The sequence below is a fragment of the Apodemus sylvaticus genome, chromosome 22 (assembly GCF_947179515.1).
Source record: "Apodemus sylvaticus chromosome 22, mApoSyl1.1, whole genome shotgun sequence".
Classification (NCBI taxonomy): Eukaryota; Metazoa; Chordata; class Mammalia; order Rodentia; family Muridae; genus Apodemus; species Apodemus sylvaticus.
The window spans coordinates 27305838-27324169 of record NC_067493.1 but is presented as its reverse complement, the minus strand read 5'-3'; positions in this window follow the sequence as shown (position 1 = coordinate 27324169).

Here is an 18332-nt window from a genome sequence, read left to right as displayed (position 1 = left end):
GCCTGAACCAGGGAACAGGACCTGGCCAGGCACGAGATTCTCCAAGGTCTGGAGCTGCGGTATGGACAGACTTGATGGCCCGTCTGTGAAGCTGTAAGGATCTCAGGAGTTGGGGATACAGATCGCCTGGGACAGGTCATCTGAGCAAACTTGACTTGGAAAAGTGAGGTCCAGTCTACAGATAAATTACAAGATGATACCCAAAATGCCTGTATCTCTGTTACCAGCGTGACTGGAGCACCGTCGCAATATGCATGTGGATTAGGAAAGATGTTCAAGTGTTGGTGACCCAAGCCCTTGAATACCAAAGGCCTATGGCCTGGGCTAACAGACCCAGAATACTACAGCTCTGTCCTGATTACTTATGTTTATTTATTTACTTATTTATTTATTAGTCTGACATAAGCTGAGAAGAGGGAACCACAGTTCAGGAAATAACCTCTATAAGATAGGCCTGGGGGCATTTTTAAGTTAGTGATTAATATGGAAGGGGCGAGCCCATTGTGAGTAGTAGCACCCCCTAGACTGGTTATCCTAGGTGCTATTAAAAAGTAAAAAGCAACTGGGTAGTGTTTGCGCAAACCTTTAATCGCAGCACTTGGGAGGCAGAAACAGGTGGATTTCTGAGAGAGGCCGACCTGGTCTACAGAGTGAGTTTCAGGATAGCCAGGACACAGAGAAACCCTGTGTATGTCTGTGTGGGAGGGGGGATAAAGAAAGTAAAACGCAGGCTGATTGGGTATACACACCTATAATCCCAGCTCGTGGGAGGCAGAGGCAGGTGGAGCTCCTAGTCCTTGCCCAGCCTGGCTAACATTACTTTTGTTTTATTTGCTGGGCGGTGGTGGCGCATGCCTGTAATCCCAGCACTTGGGAGGCAGAGGCAGGCGGATTTCTGAGTTTGAGGACAGCCTGGTCTACAGAGTGAGTTCCAGGACAGCCAGGACTACACAGTGAAACTCTGTCTTGAAAAACAAAAACAAACAAAAAGCAACAACAACAAAAAGGACTTATTTATTTCTATTTATAAGAGTACACTCTAGCTGTCTAAAGTCAACACCAGAAGAATGCATCGGATTGGGGCTGGAGTGATGTCTCAGCAGTTAAGAGCACTGACTGTTCTTCCGAAGGCCCTGAGTTCAAATCCCAGCAACCACATGGTGGCTCACAACCACCCATAATGAGATCTGAAGCCCTCTTCTGGAGTGTCTGAACACAGCTACAGTGTACTTACACATAATAAATAAATCTTTTTTTAAAAAAATGCATCGGATCCCATTACGGATGGTTGTGAGCCACCATGTGGTTGCTGGGAATTGAACTCAGGACCTCTGAAAGAGCATTCAGTGCTCTTAACTACTGAGCTATCTCTCCAGCTCCCTGACCAACATTACATTATATATAGAAATACTATATATAGCAAGTTCCAGGACATCCAGGGCAACATAGAAAGACCATCTCAAAAAAAAAAAAAAAAAAAAAAAAAAACCCAAACAAACAAAAGGTGGAGCAAGCTAGTAAGTAGTGGTCCTCCATGGCTTCTGCTTCAGTTCCTGCCTCCTGATTCTTTCCCTGTTTGAGTTCCCACTGTGCATCAATGATGGACTGTTAGCTGAAGTGTAAGAGTTGCTTTTGGTCATGGTTGGGCAAACACCCCCACCCACCCCCACCTTGCAAGAACCATTTGACAAAACCAGAGTTGGAATTTGAGTCTTTATTTAGCTGGCCAGTGACTGCCTGCTTTCTTCAGGAAGCTTAAAGGTAAAAGCAACATGTGATTGGAAGTTTCAGAGGGAAGAAGAGCAAGCAAGCAGTTTAACAGAAGCAAAAAAGCAGCAGTTAGCCAGGGCGTCTGTGACCTCAAGTCCCCAAGACAGGGATGGATAATTCTCAAAAGGACTTTCCCATAAGAAGGAGTGTAAGCAAAGTCAGACCTTAGGTAGCTGCAGCAGGGACAAGATGGAGGAACCTTAGCCCTGACAGTGTTGCTTTATCATAGCACTAGAGACCCTAAGACAAGCTTTAAGTCTTGAGAATTTGGGCTCCAGGTGCTGACACCCCAGAAGAGGGCATCAGATCTCATTACAGATGGTTGTGAGCCACCATGTGGTTGCTGGGATTTGAACTCAGGACCTCCAGAAGAGCAGTCTGTTTTCTTAGCCACTGCGCCATCTCTCCAGCCCTGCTTTGACCCTTTAATACAGTTCTTCATGTTGTGATAACTTCTAATCATAACTGTAATTTTGCCACTGTTATGAATTGTAATATAAATATTTTTGGAGATAGAGGTTTGTTGAAGGAGTCCCAGCCACAGGTTAAGCACTACTGTGCTGCCAGGTGGTAGTGGCGCAGGCCTTTAATCCCAGCACTTGGGAGGCAGAAGCAGGCAGATTTCTGAGTTTGAGGCCAGCCTGGTCTACAGAGTGAGTTCCAGGACAGCCAGGGCTATACAGAGAAACCCTGTCTTGAAAAACCAAAACAAAACAAAACAAAAAACAAAACAAAACAGCTCTTGCCTCAAAACAAAGGGGAATGTTTATTCTGAAACCAAATATGCTTTGACTTTGGCACAGGAACATAGATTCAGTTTACCTGAAATATCTTGTTCTGATGTAGTAAATGTTTTACAGCGTTTTTATAGTAATAGAACAAAGAAAATGATAAATGAAGGCCAAAATAATTCAATAACTCTTTTAAAATCAGTGAAGTTCTTATCAGCCTTGTAGAATGTGTAACAACAGTGTAGTTTTTCCTAAGCTATTGGAGCTTTAGTTAACACTAATATACTTTTTTACCAACTAAGCTGGCCTATTTTTGCTCTATCCATGATGGGTAGGCAAGGAAAGGTGTTACTAGTGTTGAAGACCTGGGCCCTGAGTGCCAAAGGCTTGCTTATAGGCTGTGCTGACACACTCGGAGCCTTCCAGCCCCAAGCCCTGAGAATAGGGACCTATGCCTACAGGCTCTATGGCCATACTAGTAGCTGCAAGTTCTTGGCTTTGAGACTGGGGTAGTTTCTAGGTTTTGCATTTAGCTGCTAATGTAGAGTCTTAGGTGGGCCCTGAGCCTTGGGACCTTCGCCTAGCAGCTGTCAGACCAACTGTATCTTGCCAGCTTGCCGGAGTCAGTAACAGGCCCGTATTTCTTTTCTCTGACTCCTGGCAGCTTTCCATGCTCTTTCCTTCTGTTTTTTTCAGTCTTGGCATTCCACTCTCTCATCTTCTACTCTCCATTGCATTCCTTGTTGTGCGCCCTTCATAGCTCCTGGACCCTCCGAATCTCTCAACATGTTACCAGCTCAGTCTTCCCAAAAGTAGGCCAAAGGAACTGGGAAGGTGGCCCAGTCAATAAAGTACATGCTGTTTAAGCCTGAGCATCTGAACTTGATCAGAATGATGTAAAGAGCAGGGAGTGGCTGTGCATATTTGTAATTCCAGTGATAGACCCTGGGGGTGGGGCCAACCAACCAGTCTAGCTGGAAACAGCTAGTTCCAAGTTCCTTATTTAGGGAGGCATCCTGTCTCAGAACAAGGTAGAAAACTGGAGGCCAAGGCATCCGATGATATTGAGTCTGTGTGTGTGTGTGTGTGTGTGTGTGTGCACTCTACAGGTGACTTGGAGATAGGCATGGGAGGAGGAACATGTAAGAAGGGAACTGAGAGTCCAGGAAGAAATGCAGGTGTGCTCTCAAGGGAGTCCAGTCAAGGGGTCCACGGAACCCCCATGTTCTACCAAATTCAGAAAGAAAGGTTGAAAATCTTTCCAGATCATTGGAAGAAGGAGGTCTGTGTCCAGGAAGGACTGTGACACACACTGATAGAAAACAACACATTTTTTTTCTTTTAAGGATACTGGGCATCTCTGTGTATTTTCGCTCCCATCCGATACCCGGATCTTTAGGTGAGCTCTGTCAGCTGCCATTCTTTCCTCTGAATCTTGGATCAGGGAAGTCACACTCGAGAGCACCTGTGGCCACCGTGGCTCTGGAAGCTTCACTCTGTCAACCAGTGACATCCTCTGTTTGCAGCTTCCACCTGCGATTTCTGCTTGTGGTTCAGTAAGCACAGCCAGCTATGGGCCTAGGACGCAGCTGGTGGAGGACTATTTAACCCGATGAGACACTAACATGACACCGGCTGGGGGTGGGGTGGGGGCGATAACCCAGTGGTAGGTATGGTTTCTATGTGAGGCTGACGGCCTGAGTTCAAAGTCACATGAGCTCAGATCCAGTAACACACATCTTTAATCTTTGCATTCCTGTGCTGAGAGGAGAGGTGAAAACGGGAATTCCCCAGTGCTGGAAGGCCAGCTAATGTTAGACCGCATTGAGCGAAAGGCCCCCTCTCAACAAAGAATGCAAAGAAGCCGGGTGGTGGTGGCACACGTCTTTAATCCCAGCCCTTGGGAGGCAGAGGCAGTCGGATTTCTGAGTTCAAGGCCAGCCTAGTCTACAAAGTGAGTTCCGGGACAGCCAGGGCTACACAGAGAAAAATCTATCTCGAAAAATCAAAAAGACAAAAAAAAAAAAAAAAAAAAACCAAAAACCATAGAATGCAAAGATTGACCTTTGATGTTGTCCTCTGACCTCTGCATGTATTGAATGGTATGCAAGTGTCTGCACTCACATTGCATGCACAGTATACACACACACACACACACACACACACACACACACACACACACACACACACACACACGATAAAATGCCATGGGCTAAGGATGCGGCTTAGTTTGTAGAGCGCTCACCAAAAACTGGTCATAATGGTACACACCGATAATCCCAGCATTCAGGTGGTGTAGGTAGGCAGAGCAGGAGTTCAAGGTCAGGTTCTGTTAAGCAGGGAGCTTCAGGCTACAGGAGACGCTGTAAAAACAAGACCCACCACCGCAATGGGCACCAGGTGGTGGAGGACAGGTGAACAGCTCGGTGCACTTATCGCATGGTCTGTCTGGGTCTGCTCTATGTGAATGATGTCATTCCTGAAGACAATTAGACCGTAAGGCCCCTGAGGATGGGGACTGTGTCCTTATACTCTGGGTCTGATGCTTACCCCTGAGGCAGCAGTAGGGATTTATCTGAGAAATAAGGAAAGAGGTTAAAAAAAAAAAAGCATGGACCTCAGGCAGCCTCATGGTGAAGATACATGTTTATTAATTCAAACAGAGAGAGGCTTATTACGTAACACAGGCAGACCTGGAACTCACAATGACCTTCTCCATGACCACAATACAGATGTGTCATCAAGCCAGTCACCAGTCTATGTTTCAACAGAATATTAAAAATGGTCATGAGTTTCATGCAGGTGCTTTGCCTCTTGGTTTTTTTTTTAAGATTTATTTATTTTATGTATATGAGTACAATCTTCAGACACACCCAAAGAGGGCATCTGATCCCCATGACAGATGGTTGTGAGCCACCATGTGGTTGCTGGGATTTAAGCTCAGGACCTCCAGAAGAGCAATCAGTACTCTTAACCGCTGAGCCATCTCTCCAGCCAGCCTCTTGGGTTCTAAACTGTCTAACACACACACATACACCAACTCAAATTCCAGTACTGGGCATTGAACCTAGGACCACAAACATGCTCAGCAAGAACTCTATAAATCGGAACCCTCCAAGGAATTCTAGGGATTCAGCACTATCCCTGAGCCACACCCCAGCCCCTCCCTGGGGGGGTCTAGGCAGTGACTCTACCACTGAGCCACGCCCCCAGACCCTTCCTGGGGGATTCTAGGCAGGGGCTCCACCACTGAGCCACGCCCCAGCCCCTCACTGGGGAAATCTAGGTGGGGGCTCTATCATAGAATCCTTTCTTCTTTCTTTCTTCTTTGCACTGGATATTGAAACCAAACTGTGTTTGCTAAACCGTCTGCACAGAGCTATGTCTGCAACTCCCAACCCTCTTTTCTAATGAGAGAAGGCCTGCTGATCTCGCAGTGCACAGCGCAGCCCCTAGAAACCCCTCGTCCTTTTCTGGCTGTGCTTGCTGCTTGGCTTGGCACTGTGCGCCCCTCCATCATTTTGGAAATGTGCTCTGGAGTTCATACTGCCAATCTAACTCAGGCCATGTGAAACACAGTTTAAATATTTCATAAAACAAAGATAGCAGCTCAACAGAAATATTAATTCTGGAAAGTAATTATATGGGGTATAGGAAATGTGCAGTACAATTTTTCTTCTGATACTTTAAGCAAACGTCCTGTGGATGAAAAAGATACTTGCTCAGGTTCCCAACTGAACTATCAACCGCTGGAAAGTGGAGCCACAGAGTGGGAGGAGAGACGGAGAGATTGCCGCATAGTTTCCTGCTCCATTAAAAAAAAAAAAAAGATTTATTTACTATGTATACTACATTCTGCCTGTAGGTATGTCTGCAGGCCAGAAGAGGGCACCAGACCTCATTATAGATGGTTATGAGCCACCGTGTAATTGCTGGGAATTGAACACAGGACCCCTGGAAGAGCAGCTGAAGCTCTTAATCTCTGACCCATCTCTCCAGAATCCCCACCCTTTTTGAGACAAAGTTTCTCTGTGTAGCTTTGGCTGTCCTGGAACTCATTTTGTAGGCCAGGCTGGCCTCAAATTCACAGAGATCTTCCTGTCTCTGTCTCCCAAGTGCTACATTAAAGGTGTGTACCACCACTGCCCAGCTCCTTGCTCCATTATTTTTATTTTTTAATTAGATATATTCTTTTTACATTTCAAATGATTTCCCCTTTCCTGTTCTCCCCCTTTTTTTAATTAGATATATTTTTTATTTACATTTCAAATGATTTCCTTTCTTCATTACTTAATTTGGTGATGTCATGTTACTCGAAGTATGGGACCTGTTTTAATTCAGAATATGGGTTGATGATACCTGACCTCGGTACCAGTGGGGTTTCTGAACAATCTTGTATCTCCCCACCAATTTCCCCCACCCTTACTACTGGGACTTGAACCCTCGGCCTTACATACCCAATCCAAGCACTCTAATGCAGACTAAGCTATAACCAGCCCCTCACTGGGAGATTTTAGGCAGGGGCTCTACCACTGAGCCACGCCCCAAGCCCCTCCCTGGGGGATTCTAGGCAGGGGCTCTACCACTGAGCCACGCCCCCAGCCCCTCCCTGGGGGATTCTAGGCAGGGGCTCTACGACTGAGCCACACCCCAGCCCCTCACTGGGGGATTCTAGGCAGGGGCTCTACCACTGAGCCATGCCCCAGCCCCTCACTGGGGGAGTCTAGGCAGAGGCTCTACCACTGAGCCACGCCCCCAGCCCCTCACAGGGGATTCTAAGCAGCAGCTCTGACACTGAGCCACGCCCCAGGCCCTCACTGGGGGATTCTAGGTAGGGGCTCTGACACTGAGCCACGCCCCAGGCCCTCACTGGGGAATTCTAGGTAGGGGCTCTACCACTGAGCCACACCCATCCACTCATTGAGAGATTTCAGGTAGAGGATCTACCACTGAGACCCACTCAGCTCTTATTTTATGTTTTATCTTAATACATGGCCCCACTGTGTCTGGGATGACCTTAAAATGATGATCCTCCTGCCTCAGGCTGCTTGTTGAGCCCTAGGGTGGCATGCCTGCACCACTACACCTAGCTATTTCACGTCTTGAGTCTCCAGCAGTCATGGATATATGTCCACTCGAAGCTGACAACTGACCATACAAAACTTGTGTGACTCGGAGATACAAAATTAGAAAAGAAAAATGAGATCCACTGAGAGCGAGCTAAAGACAGCCCCTGAAAGGACGTTTCCAGCCTTCCATCAGAAGGCTTCCATCACTGAAGCTGAGCGTGCAGGCTGTGCATTGATTTCCTCTGCCCACGGGGCCGCCTGCTCTCAGCATGCAGGGCAGTCGTCGACAGGAAATGGAGCCACGTGCTCCTCCTCCCACCGTGAGGATCTTCGGCCCACAGCCCAAGCTGACAGCCCCTCACACTGACAGTTGTCGAGGAGTTTCTAGGCAATCAAAGAGCGACGGAGTACAAATGGGACAGAGCAGGGGGAACGGTCAGTGTGAACACACTTAAGCCGAAAAACTGGGGAATCTAAAGAAAACCCACAGCCCAGCTAGCATGGCTCCAATGCTGATTTCTTAGTTTCTGCACACAGTAACGTCAGGGCAGGGGGAATGAGCATCCTTTAGCCGGCACCACCACTGTCTGTCCTAAACGACACTGGTATAAAGGCTAAACTGTGCAGCAGCCTTCGGCAGTATTCCATCTCTCACTCTCACCCTCCCCTCTTCTGATTTCCCCGCCCCTTCTCTCTGCCTAGTCCATTGGAAATGCCAAGTTTGCAGTGTCCAAGAGCAGCAGCAAAGGGCAATGACTGACTCAGTGGCTATAACTTTGGATTCTCCCGTGTTCTTTCTTTTACTCAGGGACCTCTATGGCAAGTGGATGCTGCTTTACCACTGAGCCACACCCCAGCCCCTCACTGGGGGATTCTAGGCAGGGGCTCTACCACTGAGCCACACCCCAGCCCCTCCCTGGGGGATTCTAGTCAGGGTCTCTACTACTGAGCCACACCTCATGCTTTAGTTTTGGTCTTTGAGACAGGGTCTTGTTATGTAGCCCTGACTTGCCTAGGACCTCTCCTTGGTCTAAGAACTTCCCTAGGTCAGACTCACCTTGAACTCTGAGCTTCTTGTGCCTCTAGGCATGTGCCACAATTGTCATCTTTCTTTCTTTCTTTCTTTCTTTCTTCTTTTTTTTTTTCTTTTTTTTTTTTTTTTTTTTTTTTTTTTTTTGGTTTTTTTCGAGACAGGGTTTCTCTATGTAGCCCTGGCTGTCCTGGAATTCACTCTGTAGACCAGGCTGGCCTCGAACTCAGAAATTTGCCTGCCTCTGCCTCCCAGAGTGCTGGGATTAAAGCCATGCGCCACCACCGCCCGGCGTTATCTTTCTTTGTTTACATTTTCAGACAGGGTCTCACTAAATTGTTCAAACCACATTCAGACTCAGTGTGTAACCCGGGATGGCCTTCAACTCATGATCCTCCTGCTTCGGTTTTCAGAGTATCCAGGACCACAAGTTTGAACCCATCAGGCCAATCCAAAATATAGTTCTGCATTTCAGGTTCTAATCTGGGCCTCAGCTGTCCCCTGCCTTAGGAATTGCAGGCGTCGCCTTGGGAGGGAACAGTGGGAACCTCCCCCTTGCTGCTGATCGACAATACTGTGAAGTCCTACCTCCTGGGGCTTCTGAATTAGTAATAATGCATCGGATTTGCCAGCGCCTGGCTGTGTGTTCCCACCTAGCCTCTGCTTTACCCCTCCAGCCTCGGCATTAAATATTGAAGCTCTGGGCCCCGACGGCTCCATTTCCAGGCTGCCGAGTTTTGGTGGATCAGCCCACACCGATGGCTGCTGGTGCGGTTGATTATTTTCATCTGTGCATGTTGGCTTGGGATGCGACGTTGTCTCCTCTCCGCTCTACTGGTACAGGTTTGCAAGTGAAAGGGAATTGATTTCCAGGGAGCCTCCGAGAGGAGATCTTGTCACTCCCAGCTGCTACCCCCACAAAGGGCACTGACTGACCTGGTGATTTTGAGGTGCACCTTGCTCCCTACGCAGCAGGGGAGGTTTGGGGGGTGAGCCAGGGTACAGGGTTCTGAGCAACACCTACTCCATAGGACAAGCATGCTTCCCTGAGTACCGTTAGTGGAAAAGAAAGACAAGTACACAACCGTAGTTTTTAAGCTTCCCAGAATGTAAAGATATGTGGATGGATGGGTGGGCGGGTGAACAAATGGGTAAGTGGATGCACACATTGTGAGAGATGGATATGTACATGAGTGTGTGTGTGTGTGTGTGTGTGTGTGTGTGTGTGTGTGTAGATGATGGGTGAGCAATGATAGCTACAAGCTGATAGGTAGGTAGGTAGATGCTAGTAAGGTAGGTGGGTAGATAGGTAATAGGTAGGTAGGTAGATAGATAGATACTAATAGATATTGATAGATAATAGATGATACAGATGATGGCTGGATACATAAACGGATGCATGGACAGATGCGTAGATGAATGATGGATATGTGCACCGACAGACAGATGGGCTGATCATACACACAGAGAGAGATAGCCTCTGCTGAAGCAGAGCCTGGTGCCATCAGGAAGGGGGTGGGACCAGGTAGAATATGGAGATGTACAGAGGGAAACAAGATGCTATTCAGAGAAGCAGTCCACAAGAGCTGTGTTCTGGGCCATCTCCTCAGCCTTTCTTTATCTACTTATGTACTAATTTATTTGAGGCAGTATCTCGTTCTGTAGCCAAAGCTAACCTGAAACTTATATGTAGCCCTGGTTGGGGGTCACACGAGTGGCAATCCTCCTGCCTCAGCCATCAGAATGTTGCACTTCTGTGTATGTGCTATGAAGCCTGGTGACCCTGGGATCTCTGAGGAAAACACAGGCCTCTGCCTGGGGGCTGAGATGCCAGAAAGGTTTGCTCCTCAGCTGGGACAGGATGCTCGGTTCCTCTCAGAACTGTCCATGCTCCCGTGCTGAGTCTCACACCAAGGTGATCACTGGCTGGAGCTGGGTGGGTCCTGCTGTCCTGGCATCACCCGGATCAGGCCTAGGGCCCTGCAAGAAGAGGAGGAAGCAGGGAGGAGGAAGGCTGGTCTCCAGAGGAGGAGGGCAGAGGGAGGCAGGTGCAGACCTCCTGGGCAGCAGGCCCTGCCAGGCTCGTAGCCATCCCCACAGCCCCAGAGGCTCCCTTGACTGAGCTCTGGAAAGTTCTCCCATGTCCCCCTCTGCCAACCGTTAAGCAGTGACAACAGATACTAATTGTGGTCATAAATTACCGAGCCCTGCCTGGCGGGGCCTGGGTCAGAAACAAAAAGGGAGCGCCCAGGGTCACCTGCAGAGAGAAGGAAGGCTCTGCTCCCCTGCTTGGCCAGATCCTCCCACCCTGTGGGACATGGACAACTCTTGACAGGTGAAGCGCAAGATCTTAGTCAACTGCCAGGAGACTGGATTATGCTTTTGTTTTCCATTCTAGTACTGCAGATGGTACCAAAAGCTTTGGTGTAAGAGTGTCTGTGTGTGTGTGTGTGTGTGTGTGTGTATGTGTGTGTGTGTGTATGCATAAGACAAATGCTCTATCACTGAGCCATACTCCCAGCCCTGAACTGGGGGATTCTAGGCAGGGGCTCTACCACTCACTGAGCCACACCTACACATGGGGAATTCGGGCAAATGATCTATTGGTGGCCCATGACCCCAGCCCAGTTTTATGGCCATTAGCCAAATGTGAAGGGACAAAGCCTTTCCGAGCTGCTGTTATCTGGTGTGTAGCCAACTCCAGGCAGGGTGAATGTGGTAATGACTGCCATTCTCAGTGATGGTGAATCAAACTTTATGAGCTCCCTGGTAATGACATTTCTGGTTGAGGTGTCTGGGGTGGACCATTATCTGCTGGATCAGCATGGGTGAAATATGTCCCCTTATCACCTACACAGCAATCTTCTGTGTGTCGCTGACACTTAACTCCTGCCTTTAAGTACACGAGTGCCCCTGCTCTCTTGGTGTCAGTCACATTGGTTGTCACTGGCTCCCCACACCAAGCTCCTCCCATCAGCTGCACAGAACACTCATTAGAACCCCTGGGACTGAAATCCATTCCTGTTAAGTCCAGGCAGGGGAGGAGGACAGACGATGCCAGGATGCCTCAGAAGACATGGCGTCACATTTCCCAGGATGCCTCAGAAGACATGACGTCACATTTCCCAGGATGCCTCAGAAGACATGGCGTCACATTTCCCGGATGCATAGGGATCCAGGTGGAGAGAGAAAGGCGCTCAATAAAATCAGGCACAAATGAGAGAAATGAGTCACTCTGCCTGCCTCACTTCAGAGTCGAGTGGGTGGCAGGCAGGCACCCGCCTTCCTAATCCGGGGAAGCGGGGTGGGCATCACAGGGCGCAGGCTTCTGTGCTGTGCACACATTGAGATTGAGCGTCCTTTTCGCAGAGACCCATTCCTCCCCATTTGCCCGATGCTTCCCTTTACAGGAGAGGCATAAAACTCCTTTAAGACTCCTTACCTGCTCTCTGCAATAATAATTGGCAGTTACTCAACCCCCAAGGGTGTCATAAATAACCACCCTGGGAGACTAGGCTGCCGTCATTAGCAAGGACTGGATTGAGCTGGTTTGAAGTCACAATGACTTAACCTCACTCTGTTCTAACTCTTTATTTTTATATCTTTGTTTTGTACTTATGTGTGCGCTTGTCTGTGTGTGCATGTCTGTGTGTGCATCACACACATGGAGGCGCCTTCAGAGGCCGAGAGAGAGCAACAGTACTCCTTGGACTGGAGTTATAGGCACTTAGCAGCCACCAAGCTGGATACCAGGGCCCGAACCCAGGTCTTCTGGGAGAGCTACAAGTGCTCTAACCAGTGATCCACATCTCCATCCCTTGTGATAATTCTTGTCTCTTGGCAGTCTTTTGACTGGAAGGATAAAGTACGTAGTCTCCCACCCCACCCCTTACTCATAAAGATATATTCCAAGACCCCCAAATAGCCATGCAAAATGAAGCACACACAGTATGAAATCTTAAGGTAGGTTTCCCCCCCCCCCTTCTATATGCACCATTAGGGTTGGAAGTAGAAAGTGCTTCCATAGTCCTGGGGGAGGGTACTTAGTGCCCAGCTGGAAGTGCTATTTTGGGGGGTTGTGGAATCCTCAGGAGTGGGGCCTGGATGGAAGGAGAGGATGAGGGCTAGAGTCAGCTCTGTCTGCCTCTGGAACCACCAAATGAGAAGCAGTGCTCCAAGTGTCTGTCCCCATGGACAGAGCTGCACCCGCACTAAACCTTCCTTACGTGACAGCAGGATAGTCCATTGCTATCATGTGCTACTTAAGGTAGCTCAAAGCAAGCCTTGAGTGTGGGGAGGCCCTCCCTTGTCTCCTCCAAAGCCCTGGATCCTGAGTCACGCTGGCCTTCTGGCTCTGTGGAGACATGATGGGGTGTGGAGAACAGCAAGGAACTAAGGCTGTGGGTGGGTCAGCTGAATATCTTTGTAGGTCAAAGGGGCCTGCTACCAAGCCTGAAGGTCTGAGTTCGATCCCCGGGATCCACATGCTGGTGGGGACGGGAACTCATTCCTAAAAGTTGTCTTCTGACTTCCACACCAACGCATAACAGTGCTTGTGTCCCCTTTCTTCCCCCCATTAATTAATAAACAAACCTGCGTCCTTGAAAACAGCTAGAATGTGAACTATTTCCAACAGTTGCTTATCCATGTTATAAAAATGACCATGGTGGGAATGAGAAGCCGGAAGCTTATCTCTGGAAAGAAGGCTCAACTGGAGACTCCAGCTGACTGCCTCGACTTCTCCTGCGGGTTTCGACCGGATGCTGTAAGTCCCCGATTTGGCACCGTGCCCTCCTCTTGTTCTATTGCGCTTCTCTTGTCACCTCCGTTGGATGTGGTGAGTGCCTGATGCTCCTTTTCTCTCTGTCTGCTGCTTCCTGCCTGTTCTTTCCATTGTACCCGCTGTAAACTTAAACTCACTCATTCAAAACCGGAAGTGCTGGGGCTGGAGAGATAGCTCCGAGGTTAAAGGCCACTCTTCCGAAGGAGCCAGGCTCAATTCCCGGCACATACATGCTCTCTCAGAACTGTGTATCCCGGGATCTAACACCCCTTTCTGGCTTCCCAGATCATTGCATGCACATTGGTGCACAGACATAGCAGGCAAAATACCCATACACCCTGAAGACCCAGCTATACCACTCTTGGGAATATACCCCAAAGATGTCCCACCATGCCACAGTAGCACATATTCCACTATGTTCATAGCAGCCTTATTTGTGATAGCCAGAAGCTGGAAACACCCCAGATGTCCCAGGACAGAAGAATGGATACAGAAAATGTGGCTCATTCACACAATGGAATACTACTCAGCTATTAAGTACGAGGACATCCTGAGTTTTGAAGGCAAATGTATGGAACTAGAAAATATCATTCTGAGTGAGGTAACTCAGACCCAAAAGGACATGCATGGTATGTACTCACTAATAAGTGTATGATATCCCCCCCCAAAAGGTACAGAGTACCCAAGATACAGTCCACAAGACCAAAGCAATCACAAGTGGGGAGGGAGGGAGGGACCTGGGAGGGAAAGTGGACTGGGGGTGGGGTGAGGGGGAAGGAGTGAGGGGGAGAGGGGAACCTGATCTGGTATTGGGTGAGGGAAAACGACTGAAGCCCTGAGGGCCAGCAGAAAAAATGGAAACAGGTAACCTTGGGAGGTATGAGGTTGGGGGAACCCTCCAGAATGCACCAGAGACCTGGGAAGTGAGAGACTCTCAGGACTCAAAGGGAGGGACCTTAGATGAAATGCCTGACAGTAGGGAGAGGGAACTTATAGAGCCCACCTCCAGCAAGAAGACAGGGCATTATATGAGGGAGAGGGGGACCATCCTACAGTCACAACTCTGACCCATAATTGTTTCTGTCTGAAAGGATTACAGGGGTGGAAATGGAGAGGAGCCTGAGGAAAAGAAGGTCCAGTGACAGGCCCAAAAGTGGGATCCAGCTCAAGGGGAGGTCCCAAGGCCTGACACTATTACTGAAGCTATGGAGCACTCACAAAAAGGGACCTAGCATGACTGCACTCCGGAAGACCCAACAAGCAGCTGAAAGAGTCAGATGCAGATATTACAGCCAACCAATGGACAGAAGCAGCTGACGCCTGTTGTTGAACTAGGGGAGGCTGAAAGAAGCTGAGGAGAAGGGCGACCCTGTAGGAGGACCAGCAGGCTCAGTTACCCTGGACCCTGGAGATCTCTCAAACACTGGACCACCAGCAGGCAGCACACACCAGCTGATATGAGGCCCCCAACACATATACAGCAGAGGATTGCCAGGTCTGTGCTCATTAAGAGATGATGCACCTAACCCTCAAGAGACTGGAGGTCCCAGGGTGTTTAGAGGTCAGGTGGGGACATTCACATGGAGACAGTGGGTGGGGAGGAGGTATGGGATGTGGAACAGTCAGGGGATGGATGGGGGGGAATAAAATATGGAGTGTAAAAAAATTAATTAATTAAAAAATTTAAAGACAAAAATTAAAGGAAAGCAATTTTCAGAATATTTTTATTATTTTATTTATTTACAATCCAGTCGATGCTCCCGCATCCTGGTCCCCTCCCCCCAGTTCTTCATTCCATTCCTCCTCCCCCTTACCTCTGAGAGGGTGCTCCCCCCAAGCCTCCCCCTTCCCTGTGGCCTCAAGTCTCTCGAGGATTAAGCTCATCTTCTCCCACTAAGACCTGACCACGCAGACCTGTGCTCTATTTCTTCAGGGGTCTCAGACTGGCCTCCTGGTTGGTGGCTCAGTCTCTGGCGTTCCCTGGGGTCTGGGTAAGGTGAAACTGCTGGTCTTCCTATGGGGTTGCTCCATCTTCAGCTAAAGGAAAGCATTTTTATAAAGGACTGAAAGTAGCTGGGTGGGGTGCACGTCTCCTTAATACCAGCATTCAGGAGGCAGAGGCAGGGGGACCTCTTTGAGTTCGAGGCCAGTCCGCTCTACAAAGCAAGTTCTAGGACAGCCAGTGCTGTTACACAGAGAAACCTTATCTTGAGCAAACAAACAAACAAAACGCCTGAAATCAAAGCTGCCATAGGTCACTCTCCAGACAGAACACACCCCAAAATGTGAGCCAAAACAAACCTTTCTTCCCTTAAGTTGTTTCTGCTGAGTAAATGCTGTCCTAGCAATGAGGATACAAAGACACAGGCCTGAGCCTGCGACAGAGACTGACCTGTAAGTTAAGATCCGGAAGAGATTATCGAGAGATCTATGGTGAAATAGACCGGTGACTACAACATGCTGTGGGAGAAGTTGTGGGAGTGTGCCTGCCCCAGGTCCAAGGCAACCCTTGAAAAAGAAAGCATTTAATTGCTTACAACTGCTAAAGGCTTTGTCCTTTAGCATCACGTGGGCACTTGTGCAGTAGCTGAGAAAACTGGTAAGAAAGACATCTGGGGAAGAAGTATGTGGATAGATCTCTCCAAATGGGCAAAGGATGAGAAGATATTTGTGTCCCATGTAAATGCTCACCAAAAGGTGACTTCAGCTGAGGAGGAGTTCAGTAATTAAGTGGATAAGATGACCCGTTCTGTGGACAGTCAGCCTCTTTCCCCAGCCATCCCAGTTATTGCCCAGTGGGCACATGAACAAAGTGGCCATGGTGGCCAAGACGGAGGTTATGCTTGGGCTCAGCAACACGACTTTCACTCACCAAGGCTGACCTGGCTACAGCTGCCGCTGAATGCCAGATCTGCCAACAGCAGAAACCAACACTGAGCCCCAGATATGGCACCATTCCTCAGGTGACCAGCCAGCAACCTGGTGGCAGGTTGACTACATTGGACCACATCCCCCGTGGAAAGGACAGCGTTTTGTTCTTGCTGGGGTAGATACTTATTCTGGTTATGGATTTGCCTTTCCTGCACGTAATGCTTCTGCCAAAACCACCATCCGTGGACCCAGGGAATGCTTTATCTATCGTCGTGGTATTCCACACAGTATTGCTTCTGGCCAAGGAACTCATTTCACAGCCAGAGAAGTGCAACAGTGGAATTCACTGGTCCTACCATGTTCCCCATCATCCTGAAGCAGCTGGTCTGATAGAAAGATGGAATGGCCTTTTGAAGACACAGTTACAGCGCCAATTAGGTGGCAACAGCATGGAGGGCTGGGGCAGAGTTCTTCAGAAGGCAGTATATGCTTTGAATCAGCGTTCAATATATGGTAGTTTCTCCCATAGCCAGGATCCATGGGTCCAGGAATCAAGGGGTGGAAAAGGGAATAGTTCCACTCACTATCACTCCTTGTGACCCTCTAGGAAAATTTTTGCTTCCTGTCCCCACAACTTTAGGTTCTGCTGGCCTCGAAGTTTTGGTTCCAGAGGGGGGAGGGCTCCTACCAGGAGCCACAAGAAACATTCCATTGAACTGGAAGCTCAGACTCCTCCCTGGTCATTTTGGGCTTCTAATGCCCTTAAACCAACAGGCTAAGAAAGGAATAACAGTGCTAGGAGGGGTGATAGATCCAGATTACCATGGGGAAATTGGATTGCCTCTCCACAGTGGAGGTAAGCAGGATTATGTTTGGAGTGCGGGAGATCCTTTAGGGCATCTCTTAGTACTACCATGTCCGGTAATTAAAGTCAATGGGAAACACATATACACCACACTCACACACACACACCACACACATATACCACATACACATCACATACACACACACCACACATACATGCACACTACACACATACACACCACACACACCACACACACACACACCACACACACACACCACACACACACACCACACACATATACACATTACACATATATCACACACATATACATACCATACACACACACACCACACACACATACACATTACACACATACCACACACACATACACACACACACCACACACACATACACACACACACCACACACACATACACACACACACCACATACACACACACCACACACATACATATACCACACACACATACCACACACATACGACACACATACCACACATACACACACCACACACACACACCATACACACACACACCGCACACACACATACACATTACACATATACCACACATACATACATACCATACACACACTTACCACACACACACACACCACACACACACCACACACATACACATTACACATATACCACACACACATACACACTACACACCACACACACACACACACACACATACCACACATACATATACACCACACACTGCACACACACCACACACACACACACCACACACACACACCACACACACACATGCACCACACACACATACATACCACACATACATACACCCACCACACACACATACACACACCATACACACACCACATACACCACACACACATACACACTACACATACACATGTACCACAACACACCACACACACACACACATATGCACCACCCACACATACACACACACACACACCACCCACCCACACACACCACACACACACACCACACACACACCACACACACACCACCCACACCCCCACACCCCCACACACATACCACACACACACATACATACCACACACATACATACCACACACACACACACCACATACACATACACACACACACACCCCACACACCACACATATACACACACACACACCACCCACCCACACACACCACACACACATACCACACACACACACACACCACACACATACATACCACACACCCCACACACCACACACACACACACACACACACACAGCCCACAGTCCAT